Below are 20281 nucleotides of genomic sequence, written 5' to 3' on the forward strand. Positions count from 1 at the left end.
AAAAAAAAAAACAGATAAATGAGGCTCTAGAAAAATTCAAAACAGAAGTAATTTCCCAAATAACCACAGAGATGGCAAGAAGAACGAAAGACATGATTAGAGACTCTAGAATAGAAACAGATTAAAAAAAAATAGATAAGCTCCAGACCATGCGGGAAACCATGAATGTCCAGCGTAGGAAAGAAATGGTATTCATGAAACAGATTCAAAGGGATATCCAGGAGATTAAAAATTCTGTAGAAAGCATTTGCAGCAGGATGAATGAATGTGAAGATAGAATTTCAGATATAGAAGATAGGATTGTGGTCAGTGACCATGAAAAGAGAGATCTCTTAAGAACAGTAAGGGACCATGAGAAATCAATTCAACAACTCTGAGATGATACAAAGAACAATAATATAAAAGTGGAATCCATGAAGTAGTAAGAGAAAGTTCAAATGACATAAAAAAGAACTTCACAGAATTAATGACAGAAAACTTTCCTAACAGAGGTAAAGAATTTGACATACAGATAAGTGAGGCATATAGGACTCCAAGTAGCCATGATAAAAAACAAAACAAAACTACACCTAGACATATAATAATCAAGATCCCAGAAACCCAACAGAAGAATAAAACGCTACAAGCAGTTAGAGAAAAGAAACAAATCACATGCAAAGGAAAGCCCATTAGAATCATAGCAGACTTTTCAACACAAACCCTCAGGTCAAGGAGAGCCTGGAGTGAGGAATTTCAAGTCCTAAAGGAAAACAACCTCCAACCTAGACTGATGTATCTTGCAAAATTATCTTTCAAAATTGACGGGGAAATAAGATACTTCCATGACAAAGCCTGAAAATTTTCATGAACACCAGACTGGCACTCCAAACACTTCTAAACAACATTCTGGATCTCTGGTATGAAAAACTATAATAGTGCATAAGATCCTAATGAGATAATTGACAATGGGAAACAGGAAGAAAAGGGCTAAAGGGGTAGGGAGAGTGGGAAGTATAGGGGAAAGGTAATAAGGGAAAATAAAAAAATATGAGAAAATGAAAAAATGGAAATAAAGTGTTTGTAAATGGGGAGGTAAGGAGGCTGTGAAGGGAGGACAGGGACAAGGGAAAAAATGAGAACCAAGACCTATCATGTAAAGGTACAAGTTCCCAATAATGAATGTAACTGTACTGTATACCTAAAATGTTTATACCAATAAAGTCAATGAGGAAAAAAAATCCTGGAAAAAGAAAAGGAAGATCATAACTGCATAAGGGCCAACAGAGCAAATATACCAGGCAAGGCAAAAAATTAAAGGGAGAAAGGGAAAAATAAAAAATAAAAGAACCAACAACAGGAAAATAACGTGATAATGAAAAGTCCATATATAACAGTTATAACCATCAATGTTAATGGCCTCAATTCACCAATCAAAAGAAACTGGCTGGCAGAATGGATTAAAAAACAAAATCCAACAATATACTGTATACAAGAAACCCACTTAATCCACAAAGAAATTCATAGACTCAGAGTAAATGGATGGAAAATAGTTCTCCATGTGACAGGAGTCCAGAAAAAAAGTGGGGGTAACTATCTTATTTGCAGACAGAATAGATTTCAAACCAAAACTAATTAAGAGACAAAGAAGGCCACTCCATCCTTGTAAAGGGAATAATCCTAGAGAAAGAGATGACAATCAAGAATATAAATGCACCAAATAATAATGTCCCCAACTATACAAAATGAATATTAAGGGACATAAAAAAAACAAATAAGCACTGATGCAATGGTACTGGGGGACCTAAATATCCCACTGTCACAAATAGGTCATTTAGACAAAAAAATCAACAATGAAATACTAGAACTGAACCAAGCTTTTGAACAAATGGACTTAATAGACATCTACAGAGTGTTCCACCCCACAAAATCAGAATATACATCCCTTTCTGGTGCACATGGGTCATTCTCCAAAATAGACTACATACTAGCTTATAGAACATGCTTAAGTAAATGCAAAGGAATTGAAGTTATCCCCTGTATATTATCAGATCACAGAGCAATTAAACTGGAGATCAATAGCATAAGAAATCTCAAGAATTTCACAAACACATGGAAATTAAATATCACCTTGCTGAACAACCATTGGGTCACAGAAGAAATTAAAGAAGAAATTAGATAGTTTCTACAATTAAATGGTAATGCCTGTACAGCATACAGGAATCTAAGGGAAACAATGAAAGCAGTTCTACGAGGAAAATTCATAGCAGTAAATGCCCATACTAGGAAAACAGAGCAAGTTCAAATAAACACCCTAATGCTGAACCTTAAGCTCCTAGAAAAAGAAGAGCAAGAAAAACTGAAAGCTCATAAAAGGGAGGAAATTATAAAGATCAGAGCAGAAATTAATGCAATGGAGACTAAGAGAATGATACAAAAAAATCAATAAATCGAAGAATTGGTTTTTCAAAAGAATAAATAAAATTGATAAACCTTAGCCAAGCTTATAAAAAAATGGAAAGAAAATGCTCAGATTCATGCAATTAGGAATGAAAAAGATGAAGTCACAACAAATCCAGAAGAAATCCAGAGGTTCATCACTACCTACTTTGAAAACTTGTACTCTAATAAAATGGAAAACAGAAGAAATGGGCAGGTTCCTAGATACATATGAATTTCCAAAGTTGAACAAAGAAGATATAAAAAGTCTAAACATCCTAATTACATTCAGTGAAATTGAAAATGTAATTAAAACATTACCAATAAAGAAAAGCCCAAGCCCTGATGGCTTCACTGCTGAATTCTACAAGACATTTAGAGAAGAACTATCGTCTCTACTCTTTACACTCTTCAATGAAATGAAAAGGGAAGGAATACTTCCAAATTCATTCCTGGAAGCAAGTATTACTTTGATTCCAAAACTAGGGAAAGACCCAACCAAAAAAGAGAACTATAGGCCAACCTCCCCAACGAACATAGAGGCAAAAATCCTCAGTAAGATACTGGCAAATGGAATACAGATGATCATCAAGAAGATTATACACCCTGACCAAGTAGGATTAATCCCAGGGATGCAAGGATGGTTCAACATACATAAATCAATAAATGTAATACACTATATTAACAGAGTCAAGGACAAAAACCATATGATCCTCTTGATAGATGAAGAAAAGCCATTTGACAAAATTCAACACCCATTCATGATAAAAACCCTGCAAAAAATTGCAATAGATGTTCTTTATCTCAATCTGATAAAGGCTATCTATGAAAAACCAACAGGCAGCATCATGTTAAATGGCCCAAAACTGAAAATGTTCACACTAAAATCGGGATTTCCACTGTCACCACTCCTGTTCAATATAGTTCTAGAAACATTAGCCACAGTAATAAAACAAGAAAATAAAAGGAATAAAGATAGGAAAGGAAGAAGTTAAACTGTCACTATTTGCTGATGATATGATACTCTACATAGAAGATCCAAAAAACTCTGCCAAAAAACTGTTAGACTTAATTGACAGATTCAGTAGAGTAGTGGGATACAAAGTCAACACTCAAAAATCAAAGCCTTCTTGTACACAAATATCTCACTGAGAGAGAAATTAGGGAAACAACTCCTTTCACAGTAACATCTGAAAGAGTGAAATATCCAGGAATCAATCTAATGGAGACAAAAGATCTCTACACTGAAAATTACAGCCCTCTGAAAAAAAAGAGATAGAAGAGGATATAAGAAGATGGAAAGATGTCCCTTGCTCCTGGATAGGAAGAATCAACATACTGAAAGTGGCCATACTTCCAAAACTGCTATACAGATTCAATGCAATCCCAATTGAAATCCCAACAGTATATTTCACAGAACTTGAGAAAACAATCCAAAAATTCATTTGGAACAGGAAGAGACCTAGAATAGCAAAATCCACTCTAGGCAACAGAGACATGGCAGGGAGTATCACAATTCCCTACTTGAAACTATACTACAAAGCCTCTGTGATTAAAAACAGCATGGTCCTAGCAAAGAAACAGACCCGAGGATCAGTGGAATAGATTAGAAGATGCAGAAACAACTCCAGACGTACTCAGCTACCTCATCCTTGACAAAAGAGCCAACCATCCTCACTGGAGAAAAGATAGCCTCTTTAATAAACGGTGTTGGAAAAACTGGCTTTCAACTTGCCAAAGATTAAAACTAGATCCCTATCTTTTACCATGCACTAAACTAAAATCCAAGTGGATTAAAAATCTAAATTTCAAAACATTATCGCTAAACTTACTGGAAAGTAAATTAGGTAAAACTCTCGAAGACACTGACATGAGAGAAGACTTTATGAACAAGGTATGGGCAGGTTTGGCTTCTCCTGAAGCTTCTTTCCCTGGCCTGTGTAGATGGACATCCTTGTGTCCTCACATGGCCAAATTTCTGTGAGTATCTGTGTCTTGATCCTCTCTTCTTATAAGGACACCAGTCTTGTTGGGTCAGGGGCCATCCTAATGACCTCAACTTACCTCTCTAAAAGCCCTACCTCCAAATACAGTGACATCCTGAGGTACTGGGAGTAGAGCTTTTACCATGGATGTAGGAAATGTCACTCAGCCCATCATAGCCTCCCATAGTCTAGATACAGAGGGCTCTGAGGCCCCAGAAGATGGAGGAGCTTTGAGATTGAAGGATCCTGGATCCCTGCATCACTCGTGGCAATAAATCCTTCACAGACCAGCAGCAGCCACATCAGTCAAGCATGTTAACAAAAACTACTACTATCAATCTACAGGATTCTTGGGGTAAAGCAACTAGCAATGCGGTAGCCATTAGAAATAGAGCATGTTTAGTTAGATTAATTTCTAAGCGTCTATTTTTTCTTAGTGCAAAACCAGACATGTAGATCAATGGAACAGAATAGAGGATGAAGAAACAACCCAAAGTGCATTCTACTATTTGATCTTTGACATGGGGGCCAAAACCATGTGCTAGACGAAAGATAACCTCATTAATAAATGGTGCTGGGAAAACTAGCTAGACACATTAGAAGACTGAATATGGGCCCATACCCATCACCATGCACTAAACTAAAATCAAGATAGATCAAAGATCTAAATGTTAAAACAAAAATACTTAATCAGCTGGAAGATAAGATAGGTAAAAACTCTTGAAGTCATATGAGTAGGCAAGGACTTTCTGAACAAAACACTAGTTGCACAAGAAATAGTACCAACACTCAATAAATGAGATAATATCAAATTTAAAAGCTTATATACAGCAAAAGAAACAATCAATAAAGAGACAACCTACAGAAGTAGAAACATATTTTTCCAGCTATTCCTCAGACAGAGAACTGTTATCTAGAATATATAAAGAACTCAAAAATTTTATACCTCCCAATATAAAAGGCCCAAACAAACAAAACAAAACAAAACAAAAACTGGCAAGTGAAATGAATAAAAACTTCTCAGAAGAAATACAAATGGCCAATAAATATATGAATAAATTTTCAACACTGCTGGCCATTATAGAAATGCAAATTATAACAACACCGAGATTCTATCTTACTCTAGAAAGAATGGCTACACGTCCATCAACAGATGAATGGGTAAAGAAAATGTGGTATTTACACATAATGGAGTATACTTTGTCATAAAGAAAGACAGACTTGAATCATTTGTAGGAAAATGGATGCACCTTCGGACCATAATGTTCAGTGAAATGAAATGAGACACCCAAGCTTAAACACTGCTTGGTTTTGCTTATATGAGAAACCCAAATTACAAATAAAGAGCAAAAAAAAAAAGGAATAGGAAGTAGGAAAATAGAACTTTCTCAAATGGGTGATGAAGAGGTGGAAGGGGAACAAGGGGAAGGGAAGGGGTTGAATAAAGGATTAATATGTGTTATGTACACGAACCAACTGCACACAAGAAATGTAAACTGCAAACATGTACTAATAAAAACTAAAAGCTAAAACAAAACAAAACAACAACAACAAAAAGAAACAGACCATCCTTTCAAAGCTGTTGTCTTGGCATGGGATATGAGTCCAGACACCGTAGGGGAAACACATTGCCTGGGGAATATGACAATGAGCTGAGGAATGAAGGGGTGATTCTGGGTTTGAGGTCAGATTTAGCAGGACATTAATCTCAGGAGGATGAGGCAACCTGGGAAAGAGGCCAAGGGGCCCCCTGTGGAGGCCTTTACAGGGCTGTTCCAGTGCCTGGAACTTACAAGGCACACATGTAGGGCAGCTGGAGAGTCCTCAGCCCAGCCTGGTCACTGTGGGGTCACAGAATTCTGCATCTTCAGATGCAAGACCATTTTTTGTGGGGTGCACTGCACAGATGAGGCCCACAGTGTGACCCACACATGTGAACATCCCAGGACTGTGACTCCATCTTCTTCTACCTGCTTCAGAAAGCACACTAGAAAAAAGAAGAAGAAAGAAAGCACACTAGAAAACAAGGGACTGTGGATGGCAGTGTCACAGGTATAACCTTGAAGTTTCACTCATGCATATTAAAATATCAATTATAAATGTGATTATGCAAATGAATCATGAAGAATAATTATTTGAGACCCTTCTGAAAACTGGAAACAACACACTAATGACAAGCTGCCACTGAAATATGCAAGTTTCAGCTCATACTGCACCTGTAACTTTTCTGACACTCATAATTGCAAGGACAGGGAACTCACCAGCCTTCAAAGCGTTTGGTTTTACAAGTGTACAGGACTGTGAGGAAATGCTTCCTCCTGTGGGTCTGAGTCACTGCCCCGGGACTCCCACCTAACGCAGTCCCCTGAAGCTACCACGTGTGAGACACTACTCTGAACTCCCAGAGATGTGAGCAGGGTTCTCTATACAGCAGCTGGAGCTCTGTCCAAAAAACATTTACAATGGGCTCTGTCTTAGTTACTTTTCTCATTCATGAGACAAAATACCCACCACTCAAAGTTAAAGGAGGAAAGGTTTATTTAGCTGACAGTTTGTAGAGATTTCAGTCCGTCATTAGCTGGGTCCAAGGCAGGGTGGCGTAGCAGACAGGCATCACAGGAGAAACAGTTCATGGCAGGCAGAAGGTAGCAAATCAAGTAAGGGATGAGCACAGCCCTTTCTATCCCTTATGTCTTACCCAGGCTACTTAGGGTGGGTAGCACTCGTACCCTTAATCCTAGTGCCCTTGATCCCAGCATTGCACTATGAATTGATCCCAACATCACACACTTTAGATCCAGCCACCTCCAACAAAGCCCTACCTATGACTGCATGAGGCTATGGGGACATCTAGACACAGCCATAACAGGCTCCTTTCAGTTCATATAGAATTTTCCACACACATTCTCAATCTATCCTTATAATAGACACGGAGACTGGAACCCTGAAAAGGTCACACACTGGCAGGTGGCAGAGCCAGCCTACAGCTGGGCAATGTGATTCTTTGCCTTACGGCACTGTGTTAGTCAACTTTGTGTTACTGTCATAAAATATCTGAGCTAATCGACATTTTAAAAAGGAAAGGTTATTTAGGCTCACAGTTTTGGAGGTTTCAACTGATAGTTGGACTAATTGCCTTTGGGCAGCAGAGAATGGCAGGAGCCTGTGGTGGGAAAAGGTTCTTACCTTGCGATGTGGGGAAGTGAGAGAGAAAGACTGGCATCCCACGGTCGCCTTCAAGGCCATGCCCCAAAGAACCTAGGGCCTCTCATGAGGCCCTGCCTCTTAAAGTTTCCACCATCTCCCAAGAATGTCAAACTGAAGACCAAGCCAGGATCAAACAATAGCAACCACTCTCCGTGAAGCAGATCATCCCTCCATCCTCCCCTACTCGCTGCCTCTGGGGACTCATTTCTGCCTTCTCCTGGGCTCTGCTTGGCCCTCAGGCCTGGCATGAAGGACAGATCCAGGAGTACAGGACCTCCCAGAGCTGAGTCTGCAGGCCCCGAACTCCACCTTTGTCCCTGGCATTCTAGCTCGTCATGGTCCACGTGGTGTCAGGGCACAGGTCTTGATGGAGGCCACGCAGTCTAGCAGTTAGAGGCTCTGGGCTTGTGCTTGGGATCAGGTCCCAGCTCGGAGTTACCTAGCTTCTCTGAGCCGCAGTTCCTTCAGCCAAGAAGAGTATACCTGATGCCCTCCTCCTGGGATTGTCCCGGGATAGATAAATGAACTCGTGGATAGAGTGACTACAGAAACGAATAGGTGCGAGATCAAGAGAGCTAAAGTGAAAATACTGGCAGAGCTGGAAAAGGTCTCAAGACAGCAAATCCTGCTTCCGTCACAGATGGGGCAAATGAAGCCCAGCTGTGAAATGGCTTTACTAAGGCCACAAGCCTCAAAGGGTCATCTGGGGGTTCAGAGGCTGTGGCCTTGACTTCACTGTGTCGAAAGAGAGTGGAGGTGACAACTCAGGGACACAGCGTGGTGCAGGGTACAAAAGTCCCTGGTCGCCTTTCGCCACGGAGCCTGGGCCCACAGAGGATGCACCAGGCACCCACCACCCACTCTCAGGCACAGCTGAGTGTCTCGGTGCTCCTGGAGCTCCCACCGGCTGACTGGCTCTTCACACCTGATCTCTGGCCCACGTGGCCTCTCCCTCGCTGTCCATGCTCTGTGACACAGGATGGGGGAGTGGCCAGTGTCTGTGACTTACGATGGGTTAGAACAAACCTCCGCCCTGCAAGCCTGGGGTGGTGGAGGTTTGCACTGCGCATCCTGTCTTGATGCACTGTCCCCATCCTGCCACTAACTGTGGCAGGAGCGAGTGCCTCCCTTCGGTGGCATCGGTTTCCCCATTAGTAAGTGAGGAAGTGGTGGGCGGTTCCCTGCCCAGCGATGAGGTTAGAGTGGGATCGAGACGGACAGAGGGCACAAGGGGATTCGGATGACCTGCGAAGAGAAAGCTCTGGAAGCCACAGCAGATCCTGGGTGGTCAGGGTAGAGAGAGAACGAGGGGTGCAAGGGTGATTTGGAAAAGGATGACTTTCCAGAAACCCTTTAGGGGAGGCTGCAGCAACCAGGAGCTGACTCCAAGTCTGCTTTGTGTTGCTTATCAGAAGCTGCTTGCTATCTGGCAGCACATGGTTCTTGGCCCCAGTGCAGAGAAGCTACTTGTGCTAAATAAAAGTAGGAGAGCTGAGCACTCGATGTGACGGTGGCTCTTCACTGGACAGTATGGCATTTCCAAGAGATTCCCGCCCTACCTCCTAGAGCGGGCCGCTGTCTGCTGGTGAGATATTTGGTAAAACCCGATGATGCCGTATGGGAACCCTGCATTAGCACAGGCTGGCAGACATAGCCCACTGCTGCCCACCCCTCCTGCCCCGTCAGCACTCTGCGGACAGCTGTCCCTTCAAGGGACGCTGACTAGCATTGAGCTGGGCTCCACAGCACTGAGATCTGCCACTCGCTTGACTCCTGCCATAGTCACTTTTGTTGAGACACAATATTTAATACCAACAAACTGAAGGAGGAGAGGTTTATCTGGGCTCACAGGTTTTAGAAGTTTCAGTCCGTCATCAGGGCAGAAGCAGCATGGGTGGAAGGGCCTGTGGTGGAGGAGAGCTGCTTACATCATGACAGTCAGGAAGTGGAGGGAGGAGAGAGCTGCACCCTACCAAGCCACGCCCCCGGCGACCCACCTGTTTGAGCCGGGCCCCACCTCCCAACAGTGAGGCAGCTAGGGGCATCCATAATCTAGGCACCTTGCAGCCAGCCCCACCTATGAGCACATGGAGCTCTTGGGGGCCATGGAGACAGAAACCATAACAACCGTCCTAGCAGGGGCCTTCCTCCAACAGCAGAGTAAGGATGAATGAAGTGAATGCGTGAAACATTGGCAGAGCCCCAGTGGTGCACACACGTCCTGTGAGCCTTGTGGAGAACCCTGAGCCTCAGGTGTTCACCAGATCAAAGGCGATCCCTGGGCAGCAGCTCCCAAATCAGGCAAGGACAGGAGCTGCGGGCCCCTATGTATAAGGACACGGACCACAATCAGAGCAGAAGGGAAGACACCCACACCTGCTGCAGCCGGGGTGCTGTCTTGTGAGGAGGGAGGTGTGGGGTGCAGTGGGGAAGAGGCGGGTAGTGCTCAGAGGAAGGTGGTTAGCACAGAGGCTCCTCCACCTCCCTGGGCTTCCACTCTGAGAACTCCGTCACGCGTTATTTTGTCCTAAGTCCACACTACACAGAATGCACCTCGTCTGTGGGACGCCACAGCTTAGCCACATAGCATGCTTAGGGTCTCAACTGTTTTCCCTCGTGATTAAGGGCCTGGTGGGGTTTGAACCTGGGACCCTCTACTCTCCCCCACACAATGCCTCTGTGCTGTGCCATCTCCTCATGAGCCACCAGTGCTGCTGTCTAGCCAGTTTTTGCCTTTTAAATAATAATGCTGTGGTTAATAAATAAATGCATTTTATCTTGTCTTGTTTTCCTGTTTTTTTAAAAATTCTTTTCTTGTTTTGCAGTACTGGGATTGAACCCAGAGCCTCACACATCACATGCAAAGCAAGTGTTCTATCGCCAAGCTACATCCCCAGTTGTTTTTAATTTTATTTTGAGACAGAGTCTTGCTAAATTGCCCACGCTGGACTCCAATTTGTGATCCTCCTGCCTCAGCTTGCAGAGTAGCTGAGTTATTCTGCTTGAGAAGGTATCTCACTATTTTTCCCAGTCTTATCTGAAACTGTTGGGCTCAAGTGATACTCCCATCTCGAAAAAATATATTTTTCGATGATACAGACCTGGATGGTGAGTCTTGAGGAACGCCTAGGAGAGCGGCAGAGCACGATTTTGGGTTCTGGGTGGGTCATGAGGGTGCGACCTTGGAGAGTATCTTTCCCACAGCCCTTGCTGTTCAGTGGTCTTTCCCTGCTCTGTGTCCTCAACGCCGTCAGCTGAGCAGCTCTCTTCCTCTACATCCTTCTGCAGTGCCATTTTTGCCTCAGAGCCAGCTGACCACACACTGAAACCCCCGACACTGTAGCCCAAAAGAAATGTCTCCTCCTTTAAGTTGTGGGTGCCAGGCATTGTGTCCCGGCAACAGGGAAGCTGAGCGATACAAGACCTAGAAAAAGAAAGCCGGCCTTGCTTCCCAGAAGTGGAAGAAGCCCCCCCGTGCAGCTGAATCGGCTTTGTGGGCCCCACTCGCTGCACCCCTGATCTCCAGCTGCTGCCGCCCACCCAGCTCCAACAGAAGCCAAGGTCCCGACTATGCTGTGAGAGGGACTCCCGGACTGTGAGCACAGCTAGGCCACATTGGTGCCAGATGAGACTTAGGATCTGTGATCTGAAAGAGGAGAAAAAAACGGCACAGGAAGTGAGTCTTCCACTGATAGTCCCTGGTGGTAACCCGCCCTGAGTTCCCAGGACCTGAGTCTGGTCATGCGGATCAAGGCCCGTGGGGACTGGTTGGGCCCTGCTTTGCCGCCACGCAGCCCTTCCTCAGATCGACACTTCAGAGGCAGAAGGACCTCGTGTTTCCTCAGCAAGCAGGCTCACTGCTTTGTGCCTGGGTGGCAGTGAAGAGTGGAGACCATGCAGACACGTGCTGGCCTCTCAGTCTCTCCTGTCAGGCAGATGGCAGGTGCTGCACAGGTAGGTAAGGTAACTCCCTTACTGAATCAGTTTGCTACCGTGGCAGAACAGATCTCTGCAAACCTACTGGTTTAAAACAACACAACGCTGTTCCTCAGAGTCTCTGTGGGTCAGGAGTCTGGCTGTGGCTCCACTGGCTTCTCTGCTTGGGATCTCACAAGGCTGCATTTGAGATGCCGGTGGGACTGCCATCTCATCTGGGGCTCCGCCAAAGAGCGATCCACTTCCAAGCTCACTGGGGCCTCCTTGCTCTCAGGTCTTGGCCATGCGGCCCCTCCACAAGCTAACTTCTCCAAACCCAGCATGGCTCAGTCCTCACGGAGGACCCCAGTCCCTCTAAAGCCTCCTCCACTAGGTCAGGCCCAGGAGAATCTCCCTTGTGATTAATTCAAAGCCGACCAGTTAGGAACCTCAGTTACATGTGCCATGTAAAGTGACATAATCCAGCAGCATTCTCTTCCTAGTCCTCTGATGGGATTCCCCACATTCAGAGGAATGGATTGTGCAGGGCATGGACACTAGGGGGCGATCTTAGAGTTCAGCCTGCCACACTCGGCTTATTCAAAATTTCTGAAGATGGAGTTTTACTTTGATCGGTAATAGAAACATATAAACCACCAAATATCTAACCTAAAGTGAATTTTTAACAGGAAGTGTGCAGATAGGACATGTTTCCTTCCCTTAGTTCAACAGGTCGCTTATTATCTGGGAAAGGGCCACACAGAGCTTGACAGAGTTTAAAACAATAAATCTTTTCAACCCCATTTGGTTCTATGAGAAAAGAAGGAAATAACTGGCAGGATTTCTGGGTACAAATGCATGGGTTGTGCAAGCACAGTCAGAAAGATCCATTCTCAGCACCCTCAGGAGTTATGGTCTGTACATGGCAATCCTCTTTCCTAGACTGAGCTGCAGTGGGACGGTGGGGGGATGGGTAGCACAGGGCCCAGCTCATGGAAGAGGTCCAGTACCCTGGTCCTAAACCCAGACCCCTGCCCTCTGTGTGGTGATGCTCTTGCCTGCTGTGTGTGCTGCCCTCTGGGCCCTCCCCGGCCAGAGGCTATCAAGATGCGTGCGTAGGGATGGCTGACCCAGCTCACCTTCTCCACTTACTGATGATACAGTGGCATCCAGATCAGGACGCCAAGTTTGATGCACCTATGAACACGAAGGAAGGGACCTTCGTGTGGCTGAAGCTATGACTCTGAACCTCAGTAGCAATCAGGGCTGGAGGGAAACAGGGTTGAGGTGGAGATCGTGAAGACTGTGTGGTATGATGAAGTGGCTCAAATCCCAGCTCTGCCCTGGGCCAATGGAAGTCATCCCTCTGCGTCTCAGTTTCCTTGCCTGTAAATTAAGGGTGAAAATGCCTCCTAGAGGGGAAGACATGAGATAATGTGGTGGTGAGGTTCTCACATGGAGGATGTGTTCTTGGAGAGTGATGAGGCATTCCAGGCTTGGGTGCCCACAATGGAGCCATCGCCGTCCTAGGAGATGCCCTTGGTCAGGAGCAGGAAACGCCTGCATGAGCCTTAGGTGAAAACTTGGGGCATGGAGTTTGGACCTCTCAGGTCCCTGGGGTTGGCCCTAACGTGTGAGACATTTATGAACCAGCTTGTGCCGACCAGGGCCTCACTTGGAAGCTGACCGCTCTGCAGAGGAAGCCACGAGCTCACCCTGTGTGCTCTGAAGGGTCCTTGGGCTTGGGGCCATAGCATGCTCACTATGACGCTGGCCTTCTGTGTGCTACTGATTTAAGTTCATCCACCTGTCTCAAGGCATTTAAACTGCATTCCCTGAGGGCAGATAAAATGCTATTTTATTTGTGTCTGCAGCTCCCAGTAAGGGGTTTGATCCATCGAGAGGGAAGTAAAGTTCTGGACTGTTTTTCCTTTTTGAAAAATTTCCCTCCAGCTTTATTGATGCATAAATTGACAAATAAAATTTATATACATTCAAGGTGTGATGTGATGCTTTGGAATACACACACATTGTGAAATGATCACACAATCAGGCTAGTGGATGGACCCATCATCTGCCATGGTTACCATTTTTTCACAGCGCGAACACTCCAGACCTACTCTCTTAGCACCTTTCAAATGCACAGTACTTGATTGACTACAGCAGCTGTATATAGATCCCCGAACTTGTTCGACTTATAAATGAAGGTGTGTGCCCTTTGATTAACATTTCCCCTGCTCCGAGCCTCTGCCACCACCGTATTCCATTTCTAGGAGCTCCGCTTTTTTTAGATTCCACGTGTAACTGAGGCCACGCAGCCTGGTTTTCTTTCTGGAGAGGGAGGACTCCTAGTGAGCCTGGTTAAGGCAAAATATGGCCAGCAGAGGGCGCAAGAACCATGGACGATGCAGGGCGGGGCCATGAGGCCACTGCGAACACCATTTCCTGGAAACCCTTTTAGCAAGCTATACATTCATAATAGCTATTTCTCTGTCATATTATTTCCCTTTGCCCATCCTTTGCAAAAGTTGTCACTTTGCAGCTGCAAAGCTTCAGAGCTTGGGAAACTCCCAGAAAGTCAGGGCCCACAGCCCTCTGTCCGTCCACATTTCACCAGCTGGAGAGGATTTAAATGGAATTGAGGGGAGATACGAAAAAATGATGTGGCCTGGAGGACGCATTGTCCTCACCTGGGGCGCTGGTCCAGGGACTCTCGCAGTTTGTTAGGGTTGACACCGAAGGGAGTGAGCACCGGGGGCCCATGTGTGCGAGGGTCTAGACGGCAGGATAAACTACCTCTCCGCCAAAGACTGCAAGATTTAAGGTAGATGACAATTAGGCCTTGTTCGACCCAGAGTCTGGGTGGAGTATCTGTAGAAGGAAAGTTTAGATTGCAGAGAGTTCAGAGAGAGGAGTGGGAAATGAACCAGCTGATTCTGTATTTCTAAGGTCTGAATACTGTTCAATGAAGTGCCGCTTTTCTGGAAAAAAGAAATTAAAAGAAAAAAATTGAAGGTAAGGCAATATTTAGGTGCAAGTGCACAGACGTGTGCCATCAGAAGAACTGATTCTAAACCAGGAATTGGCAAATCATGGCTTTTGTATGGCTAGGAAACCCAAAATTGTTCTATTTTCTTAAGTGGCTGAAAGAAACCAAGTTAAGAATAGTATTTTATGATATGAGAAAATTTTGTCCAATTTAAATTTCAATGTTCATAAAATTTCGTGGAATAAAGCTGTGCTGATGACTGTTTTGATACTATAGTGCTGGTGCCAAGTCCTTGCAAAGGGGCTGTATGGGCTGCAACGTCTCAAACACTTCCTCATCTGGCTTTTTACAGAAAAAAGATTTTGACCCATGACAGGGGCTGTTAAATCAGAAAACTAGGAGGCATCCTGTATAAAGCCTCTGTTTTTTTTTCTCTTGGGGAAACTGAGGCTTAGACAAGGAATGGGCTTGTTTAAGGGCAGGAGCAGGAAAAGAATGAGAAGCCAGGAGTTCTGGGTTCACGGTGAGGTTTTCTGTGGGCTCTGCGTGACACTTGTGAGCCAGTGTCTGAAACCATTCCTGGCACTGAGGAGCAGGAACAGGGTAGGAAAGATACGTGTGACATAGGAAACCCAGGGCCTGTGGAGGTGGCATCAGCTCCTGTCCCCGTTCTCTCAGTCAGTTGTGGCCAGCTCGGACCGTTAGACAGCAGGAGGACTGGCCCACAACCCTGCTATGAGGCTGTCCTGGCGTCTAAGGAACGGGGAGCCGTAACTCTCTGTGTCCCTGTGGGCCCCAGAATCCTTGCCTGTAAAATAAGCTTGGTATCTGCTGTTCTGACCCCTGGCAAGCTCCTGTGGGTGTCCAGTGGGAGGTGCTGCCAGAAGGGCCAGTGCCCCCCCATCTTTGGGACAAGACAGCACTTGTGTCAGGAAGCACAGATTCAAGTGTGAGTTCCTGCTGGAAGACGGTGAAGACGTCCTGTAGGAGGTCTTGTGGTCCAGCTCACCCAGCTAAGAGGGCAGGGCCAGACCCTGACCCAGGCTGTAACCCCAAAAGGGCCGGGCAGTGTTAGAAGTGTTAAATCCTTGGGGAGTCTGCACCTGGTGGGTACCGGTGAGCATGAAGCTGCCATCTCTCCTTACTAGGACAGGCTGTCCTGATGAAAAGACAGAAAGGGAGAGAAAGAAGAGGCAAAGGGGAAGGGAGGGAAAGCAAGGACAAGAGCAAGAGGTAGGACAGGGCGTGGAATAAAGGGGGTGTGGAAGGAGAAAGACAACGGAAGAAAGAAAAGGAAAAGAGTAGGAAAAGCATGGGCTGCTCCGATAGCCACAACCTCACCGGCACTAGCAAGCCACCTGGGACCTCTCGCTCCGGTGAAGGCTCAGTCTGAGGCCAGTCCCTGGACTCACAACGCGGTGACTGCGGTGACCGCAGCCTCCAGGGCAGGCACCAGGTAGCAAGTCGGCTGGGCTGCGTGGCACCTGCCTAGATGCAGGTTCCTCCCTGTAGTCGGATGTGGCCTTCTCCCCACCGCACGAGCTCAGAGCTATGGGAACCTCTTGCGCAGCTCCCATGGGGCACCTGGCAGAAACCAGAACTCCCCTCCCTGCACACAGCGCACCTAGGGCACAGAGCTCTTTATTTGAGGGTCTGCACAGGGCCACACACCCGGAGGTGACCACTTTCCTGTCTTGTGGAGAACCCGCTGGTTCGCAGGACCCGACTCTGATTGAAAGTAGCTTCAGGGGCCACCCAGGAGGGCCCTGGCTGAGGGTGAACGGGGGACCGGACCTAGCCACCTAGAACCTGGTCCTCACATAGTCTGGGAAACCAGCTACCTACCTATGAATCCGTCTTTTAAAACTCATACTTCCACAGGAAATCACACATTAAAACAAAACAAAACAAAAACCAACAAACCAACCAACCCCCCCGCCGCCAAAACAAAAATAACCAATTCCAAAGGCTCCAAGAAGGGTATTTGAGGAAGCAAAGCTGTGTCTGCAGACTCTGTCAACTCAAAACGCAATTTGACGGTGAGCTTGCAGGCATTTGAAATGATTTTAAACGAAAGTTCATTCTTAAAGTAGAAATTTTCAGAAAAGAAAGGGTCACAGAGATCACAAAACAAGAGCGACTTGGCGGTCCCAGGAGAGAGTGACCTGTGAGGTAGAGTCGGGGGGATTTGATAAGCGGGGGCTTTGTTGAGAAGGCGTACAAATCTCTCCCGTCCGCATCCGGACGAGGGCGCGGGAGCAAACTGTGCGTTCCCAGGTCCAGCAGGCCTCTGCCCGAACTGCTCACTCTGGCGAGGACCGCCTGCCAACGGAACACCACTGTCACTGCCACCACCACCGGCCCATCCTGGGTCTGGGGCAGCTGGAAATGCAGGCTTAAGGAAAGAAAACCAAGGAGTGAGCCCCGCTGGGGAATTCTCCGTGCGTCCCCGGGAGAGAAATGTCCTGGGCGCGGGGCTGCTGGGCGAACGGGACCCTCTCGCCGCCCCCCCAGTCAACTAGTGGTCGTTTGGCAGACTGTACCCGGAGTGGAGGTGACCCCTCTTTAGAAACCTCCTCTCCCTCCTGGCCCCAACTTCGTTTTGTGGTATGATATACAAATCCGCGCCAAGCGGAAAAGGTCATTAGAAAAGGAAAGAAGCCGGCGTCCCAAGAGGGCTGGGAGGAAGCCCTCTCTCCAAGAAGCCCCCTCCGAGAGACGCTGACCTGGCCCGGGGCTGCCGCCTCTGCACTGGGCTACCCCATCTGTACAATCACTGGGGACGCTTCTCTTCTCGAGCGAAATGGTTCCAGAGTAGCTTTTGAGAAGAATTTCGGAGCTGGAGGGGAGGAGGGTCTGGAATCTAAACTTTGGTGCCAGGAGCTCCGGTTGTGTACGACAAACGATCCTTTTCCCGCAAATGAAACGTGGTGGACCGGGGACAGAGCATGGAGAGGAGGACTGTCCAGCGCGCCAGGGTCCCCAGACCGCGTTCCGGAGACGCCGAGGACCCCCTGCGGTCCAGAGCCCCACCCCCACCCCCAGCTGCCAGGCTAACGGGGAGGGCGGCTGGCCCGGGCGCTGAGGTCACCTTTTCCACTGTGCACGCCTAGAGCGGAGGGTTTCCGGGACTTTCGCGTCTGGAGGACTCGGCGGACCCAGGCACTGGGCTCCGCGGCTGCGCCCCTTGCCGAGGACTTCCCTTCTTTGGGTGCTGTGGACCCAGGGGTGGGGGAACCCCCATTCTCAGTGCACTCCTTTTACGGCCAACGTTGCTGTGCCGAAACACTTCTTTGAGAAGAGGGCGTCTCACCACAGTTAGCTTTTCGGTTTTCGCCTAAAAGGGGTTTATCTGCGCATTGCCTTTAGGATCCGGCAGAGAGATCTTCCTGAGTTGGGTGAGCTAGGGGCTGGCCCGCAGGGATTAGTGTCTTTGGCGGGGTCTGGTGCGAGTGGATCTCCCCCCACACCCCCACCCAGTGGCCTCATTCTCAGAATCAGCTGCTTCAGCCCTAAGCTTGGGCTTCAGGAAATAGCCCTGGCCTGCGTCCAAGGAGCTGGGGGGCGTACCTAGGGAACGGAGGGAGGGAGCCTGGGCTGCCCTAATCTTCTGATTCCCTCAAATGTAGAATAGAGACCTCCAATTTGAAAATTAACCCTCTGCCCAACCTGACCAAGGAGCTACGCTAGGAGGGGCACTAATAGTAAATTCAGTTTGGTCAGAGGTGATCCATGTTTGGAGTGATGGTTGGGTCCTCAAATATAGGACCCCAGGATTTATCTTTAGCAAGGTAGACTCTCAGGGCTGCAAGTGGATGGAGCCGAGATGCTTCACATCCTGGTGGATTCCCTCAGGGTCCAAATAAAAGGGGAGGGGATCGGGTAGGGGTTGACTGGACCTAACATCCTGAGAAGCCACCCCCAAACTTTGTCCTGGAAAACTGTGGAAGAGGAAAAGGAGAAGAGGGGCAGGTGGGCCCTGCAGGGAAGGGCAGGGTGGAGGCCAGGAGAAAGGGTCTGAGATCAATCTGTGCAGGGAACTGCAGAGTCCAGTCCTACTTCAATGGAGGGCCTAGGTCAGTCTGTGCTTCTGCTCAAAGTAGCTGGACTCCCTCCCCATCTAGGGGAGGGGGTGCACTGAGCCTACTCCTGGGCTGCAGAAGGGCTCTATCTGGGCTGGGGACTTGGGGGCAGAAGACACTAGCTTTCAGGAGATGGGCTGACTGCTAGGTCAACAGAAATAGGCAGGGCCTCTGTCTGTCCATCTCGCAGAGGCCTGCAGTGCAGGCCACCATCATTTGGAGTGAGTCCCACATCCTGAGTCCACATTATTCTAGTGAGTCCCAGTTCCCTTTGCAAAGAGCCTCAGCAAACCACGGTGTGGAATGGGAAGCAACTGGAGGCTACCTTCCTCTCTCCTGGCTGCGGCGAAGATGACCTGGAGGTTTAGAAAGTCAGCCACAACTGGGAAGGATTGGCCACAGGCTCTTAGGGGCTGAGTCACACCAGAGCTTCTAATAAGGCATCTTTGCCACACCCCCTCAGGAACGAAGGGTCTTGGCCATCTCCTGGTCTCCCCAGAGTCTGGGCCTAGTGCCAGTGACCTAGGGACCCTGCCAGTAGCTGGAGGAACTGCACCAACTTAGGGCAGGAGCACGGCCATGGGTTTGACAAACCCCATCTCCCAGAAGTAAGGACCGAAGCCCCCAACAGTGCTCACCACAAAGGAAGGAGGAGTGGCTCAGGACACCACCTGGGGGACAGTTGCTGACAGGGCTGGAAATAGGACCCATGACTGTGGGCAAGGGGAGGAAAAGAGGCAGCTCCTCCCTGAGCCTCCTAGGGACACCTTACTCTCCCTGCAGAGTTATCCCAAAACAGATTCAGTGGGGCCCATAGGTGGCAGGACTCTTTCTTTCTCAGTCTTCACAACCTCACAGGAGCCAAGTGTTCTATCTCCTCCAGACAGGTCAGGAGTCCAAGGCTCAGGAAGGGGCACCGGCTTGCCCAGCAACTTAGTGGAGTTTGGCTTTGGGGTTGTTCACCCACTGCTTGGGATTGTACACTCGTAATGACGAAGAGGAAGATCTAGGAAGGGACTGGCGATTTCCTCAATCTTGTGGGAGACAGCCTCAGAGGGAGCCGGAACCGCGCCCCCACCCACCGCGCCACACCCTAGCACCATGTCCTCTGGCCCAGCTCCACCAGGTAACGGTTTCTGTCAAGCTCCAAAGCTGGGGAAAGGTGAAACCGCATTTTTTCTTTCTCCTTTCCATCTCTTCCTCTAATAGGAGAATTTAGCCCAGCCCACAGCGTCCTGAGGTTGCCAAGGAGAAAATGTCCACCTACAACTAGTATTTGCGATTCAAGCAAATTCTAGCCCGAAAACTTTGTCCTCTCAGAGAGGCTCAGAGAGAAACGAGGCCGGGTGTGGTAAACTGAGGCGGAGGTGGACAGAGATGGTGATGCGCGAGTACGGCCGCCTGTGCGAGCTGCACCCTAGCCCGCTGCCGTACCCCTGCTGAGTGTGCGGTCCGGCTGCCTCTGTGCCCTCCGGCACGTCACGGCCCGCTGGCTCTCGCGCCACCCCGGTCTTTCTGCGCACGCCTGGACGGCAACCCGGCACCCTCACGTCGCAAACTCTTCTCTCGCGTGTCCCTCTCTGTCTCCCTCGGGACCCTCGCTCACCTCTGTCTGGATGACTCCGCCCCGCGTCTCCGGGCTCCCCTTTCCCAGCTCTCGGCTGTCTTTCCTGGGCTTGCGCTCCGCC

The sequence above is a fragment of the Fukomys damarensis genome, unplaced genomic scaffold (assembly GCF_012274545.1).
Source record: "Fukomys damarensis isolate Sample0158 unplaced genomic scaffold, DMR_v1.0_HiC HiC_scaffold_27, whole genome shotgun sequence".
In the NCBI taxonomy this organism is placed as follows: domain Eukaryota; kingdom Metazoa; phylum Chordata; class Mammalia; order Rodentia; family Bathyergidae; genus Fukomys; species Fukomys damarensis.